Below are 5,766 nucleotides of genomic sequence, written 5' to 3'. Positions count from 1 at the left end.
TTCTACCTAGCAAAAGAAACAATCAAAAAAATGAAAAGGCGACCCCGGGGGTTTTTGAGCAGAAGAGTAATGGACACTCAGGGTGGACTGAGGAAGGGAACTACTGAAGGCAGAGACACCAGTGAGGAGGCTACTCAAATAGCTCCAGGATGAGATAATGAGGACCTTCACGGAGGTGGACAGCAGTGGGCTGATGTCAATGCCATGTTTTGTGGTCTGGCTATGAGTCAGCTGCTCCCTGCTCTTCTTCGTCACATGTCTCTCCTTTACAGACCCGTCCAAGCCCTCATGTCTGCACTGAGTTATATACCCCCAAGACAAGGGATGTGCCTCCTGCTTCTCTTTGTGCAGAGTCCTGGCAAAGCAGCTGGTAATAAGGTATTTGATGAATGTGTGTTGTTAATGATGATCTTCCCACGTAGCCCTTCTGGCTTGAAAAGATCCTCCTGGACCCAGAGATCTATTTCTCTGGATCAAATTAGTCCTGAATGAATGATGGTAGAAAAATGGGCCAAAGAACAGCCTACTAATCATTTTGAGAGAGCTCAGATTTAAGGAGGTGGCTGTCCTTTAATGCCAGGTGATGTTGCTTCCGCTGCAAACCCTGGCGTCCACATCACCATACAGAAGAGCCCTGGCTGCAGTCCCCAGACACCTGATCCTCAGAAGGGGCAGGGAACATTAGTATTCCAAAAGTGGGCATGACGGGCTGGCTAGTGGGGGTCCGGTGGGGCTGGATACTGTAATTTTAGCCACAGCCTGCCTCTGTCTCTTCTGGGAGCAATTGGTGTGACCAAGATGCAGAGAACCCTAATCCTATCTTGCCACAGAGGCAGGCTGTGCCTAACATTCACCAAAGGCTCTTCTACCCAGAAATTCTGCTTTATAAAAAGGTGAACGAGTAGGCAAGATTGCAGCAAGGATCACTGAGGCATATTGCGTGGTAAAAGACCAATGGAATTTCCAAGAGGGAGGGGCATTCTTGGCACCAGATCTAGCTATCTTGTCTGCATTGTGGGCTAATTTGGCTACTTTCTATATCACCTGCACTTCCATTTTAGTGGAGGAAAGTAGTATATGGACACTAAATCTAAACTGAGGTTTTTACTGATCCCCAAAGCTCAGAGGTCTATGGGCAAGTGAAATTGTATGTCTGTGTGTATTAACTCATAATTGTGCACTATGGGTAATGGTGGTTATAAATGGATATATAAAATCAATAATGACATAGTGTAGTGGATATTAATTATTTGTGGTCATCCTAAAACTTTCACCTCCTCCTTACATTTTGGTAAATTACTACATTGTGAATCCTCTCTTCCCAAGGTAGAAGACAGAAAATTCACACCTGCAGACCTCACTCAGCTATGGTGCAGCCATATGATCCAGGTTTTCGCAATCAGACACATCCTCATGAGACCTGAATTCAGAAGTAAGAAACCGATCGACCAGTCTTCAAGCAGATGTGGTAGCAGAAGTCTCCAGATCTTTAGGAGTGGCAGTGGTGGAGTTTCTGGCTATAAACTGTTACGAGAACAAGTGGTGGGACATTGTTTCTGGCTGCTGACCTTCAGGGTCCAGCTTTCTTGGCCTCCAGGAGATTTGATGAGTTACCTAATATTCTTAAACCTTTTTTTCTTTTTTTTTTTTTAGCTTAAAGTGCCAGAATAGCTTCTGCTGTTTGCGTCTAAAGACCCTGACAGATGCACTGATTGGTACTTGGAACGGTTACCAGCAATAGATCAAGGAAATGGGGACGTGGTGGTTGGTTATCTGAAGTGGTTGGATTTGAAGGCAAGGCAATTTTATTTAGTTAGTATTAGAGGATGGGATTCTGGTAGCCCATGATGCACAGCGATGAAACAATTACTTAGAGTATCACCTGACCTACCTCCTCAAGGCTTTGGTGGCTTACGCTATGGAGGACCTGAAGAATGCAGGTACTATGGGATGAGCTTGCTCTTCTAACTCTGTTGGAGGTTTTAAAGAAAGAAAGTGATGTCAAAAGTTATTTTTAGCTCATGAAACTATCCGACAATTAGGTAGCTTCTGTGCTATCTCTTGCAGTCACAGGGCTGTTGTAACTGAAAATCAAACTCACAATGGGATGCTGAATTATAAAATAGGTTGAAGTAATAGTTTTAAGAGGATTCTTATGTGGAAATTAGGACACTCACTGGGAAAGAGTGAGACATGGAAAACGGGTATGGGGACATTTGAAAGCATCTCAATTCCCAAAATCTCAGCAGGGAAAGTCCTTTCCCTCTTCTTCATTGAGGCTGTTCCTGCCTTGATTAAATACCTGTAATGACCTTGTTCAAGGATATTACCTTAGAGGTAACTCTTTGTCCTCATGCACTATGCTAACCACCTCTTATTGCCTTCAGACCTGTAACTAAAGTCAGATCCTAGGATTTGCCAGGGGAACAATTACAAAGTCAATCTGGAGAAGTGAAGTCTTACATGACAAAAATAATGGTAAGATTTTGCTAACTTATATGGTTAAAAACTGGGAAATAAGCATAGTAATGGATGAAAGACTGAAAGAAGGTGGGAGTCAAGAGGAGAGAAATAGAAGTATATTGTAGTAAGGTTCTTATACTTATACTCTATGTGAAGTAGTATAGTATTGTTCTAAGGTAGACTATGAAAAGTTAAAGATATATACTATAAACCTTAAAGCAACCTCTAAAGTAGTTAAAAAAATTATGTATATATACATATAATATCTATCTATCTATCTATCTATCTATCTGGAAAGGGAGAGAGGGACAGACAGAAATAGAAATATCAGCTATGTTATTAGGCCCATAAATCTGTAGGATTTGTCCTCTAACAAATTGAACCTTTTATCATTATAAAATTACTCTCAAATGAGGTCATAAAAATACTCAATCTAAAAGAGGCATCAAAAGAGGAAAAATGAAACAAAGAACAGGTGAAACAAATAGAAAATAAATAATAAGATGAAAGGTTCAATTAAATGTAAATGATTCCAGCATTCCAATTAAAAGGCAGAAATCGTAAGATTAGATAAAAAAGCAAGATCCAACTATATGGCCTATAAGAAACTCATTTCAAATATAAAGATACAACTAGATTAAAATTAAAAGGATGGATAAAGATATACCATGCAAATACTAGTTAAAAGAAAGCTAAAGTGGCTATTTTAATATCAGACAAAGTAGATTTCAGAGCAAAGAATATTACCAGGGATTAAAAAAAGAGGGTATACTCATAAAGATAAAGGGAGCAGTTCATTAGGAGACATGACAATCCTCAGTGTTTATGCACCTAATAACATAGCTTTAAAATATATGAAGCAAAAACTGATAGAACTGAAAGGTGAACTAGACAAATCCACAATTATAGTTGGGGATTTTAACATGCCTCTTTCAATAACTGATAGAACAAGTAGACAGAAAGTCAGTAAGAATATAGAACACTTGAACAACACTATCTAGCAGCCTGACATATTAGCACTTATAGAATAATTCACCCAACAGCAGCAGATTACACATTATTTTCAAGGGTATACAGAACACTTACTAAGATAAAGCATATTCTAGGCCATAAAACAAGTCTTAATAAATTTAAAAGGATTCAAGTCAAAGTTTTTCTCTCTCTACAGTGGAATTAAATTATATATCAATAACAAAAAAGATACTAGGAAAGCCTCCAAATAGTTGGAAACTAAATAACAGACATCTAGATAACCCATGGTTAAAGAAGAAATTACAAGAGAAGTTAGAAAGTATTTTGAACTCAATAAAAATATATCAAAATTTGTAGGATGCAGCTAAAGCAGTACTTAAAGGGAAATTTATAGCACTTATTTATTATTAAAAAGACAAGAAATAACAAGTGTTGGCAAGGATGTGGAGAAAAGGGAACACTTGCACACTGTTGATGGCAATGTAAATTGGTGCAGCCACTACAGAAAACAGTATGGAGTTTCCTCAAAAAGTTAAAAATAGAACTGCCATATAATCCAGCAATTTCACTTCTGAGTATTTATTTGAAGAAAATGAAAACACTAACCCCATATTCATTGCAGCATTATTCAAAGTAGCCAAGACACGGAAGCAACCTAAGTGTCCACTGATGGATGAATGAATAAAGAAAATGTGGTGTATATATACACAGCGGAATATTATTCAGCCATAAAAAGAAGGAAGTCCAGCCATTTGTGACAACATGGATGAACCTGGAGGACATTAGGCTAAGTAAAATAAGTCAGACAGAAAAAGACAAATACTGTATGATCTCACTCATATGTGGACTCTAAGAAAACAAAGAAACTTGAATTCGTAAAAGAAAAGAAAAGGTTCAATGGCAAATAATAGAAATGAATCTAGCAGAAAGGCATTGAATACAGAGATTGGGTGCTTATGAAAATCCTTGGAAGGGCTGAAGGATTGACTTTTAGAACAGACTCACCAGTCAGTTGAGCTTCTACCTTTTCAAGACCCAGGAAGAGAGGGAATCAGGAATCCAGCACTATAAATGATAGCTCTATAAATATACCATCTTATCTACCATCCACAGAACAATAAGCCACCATTATGCAGCAGCCAACTCCAGAATCAACTGATGACTGCTAGACTCATACTAGGAAAATATACATGCTCCCCCAATCTTGCCTCCTAACAACCATGAAGTTAAGGATTGGATATGGAGAATCCTGCCAACCTTGACAAAGAAAAACTCAATACAACCACAACTGTGCTTGCTAGGAGAATCAACATAAGCAGCAAAAGCATAGCTTCTGCCTCAGTTCTGCCTTCCAAATCTATGCAGGAACATTGGATTGGTGAAATCTAAATTACCTCCAGAGTCATACCTACAAAGGTGTTTGAGAAATGTTATTCTTAGTTTTTCAGCCTTTGTTGTACAAGAGGGAGGGTGAAATGGATAGCCACCATAATAAACTATCATGATTTAGCAGGGCTCAAGTGGTAACTAGAATGATCGTCAGCAGTGACTAATTGATCCTAGGTTCTCAAGGACTGAAATAGATGGTCTGTCCCTTAATGTTCTATTTGAACTCTAGAAGAGGAATATGTCCTAGGTCTAATGAACAGAGGTGTGTCTTGAGCGACTACAATAGAGTGTCATGGGCCCTTACCAAATTCCCAGTTCTCTCAGTCTGAAACACAAGCACTTCTACAGCTCCAAGGAAATCACAGAGATCTGTGATTAGACATTAAAAATGACACTTAAAAAATTCAGGTGTAGTAATTTATATCATGTCCTCATTTAACTCATCTGTTTGGTTTACGTAGAGGAAGATTGTCTTAGCAGCCAGCATTTTTAAATATTCTTCCAATATTTTAGTAATTTCCTATATTTTAAGACCTACTGTTATAAAGAAGAAGCCAACTGAGGTGCAGGAATGTGATCTAGATTCTGCCAACCAGATCCACTCTGCTGGGACTTGAATTCAGTAGTAAGACACAGGAGGGAGTGGCCACACGTGGGGGAACGATTATCTGGAAAGCATGCTTGGTGAAGGCAGCTGATTCTTCACAGGTCGCAGTGGTAGAATTTCTGACATCTGGTTCCAGGCATTATAGGTGCCAAGCAGCATTTGTAGAGATGTTTTTGTTAAAGATGCCCTTGAGTGTGGTTGCTGCCCAGGCTCAGATTCTGCCTCTCTGGCTCTCCTGGAAATTCAGGAGAGCTAACCTAATATCCTTTAATAGTTCCACACATTCCTTTTTTGTACAAACTAGCCAGGGTGGATCCTGTTGTGTGCAAACAGAC

This window comes from Diceros bicornis, chromosome 7, assembly GCF_020826845.1.
Source record: "Diceros bicornis minor isolate mBicDic1 chromosome 7, mDicBic1.mat.cur, whole genome shotgun sequence".
In the NCBI taxonomy this organism is placed as follows: Eukaryota; Metazoa; Chordata; class Mammalia; order Perissodactyla; family Rhinocerotidae; genus Diceros; species Diceros bicornis.
This window is presented reverse-complemented; position numbering follows the sequence as displayed.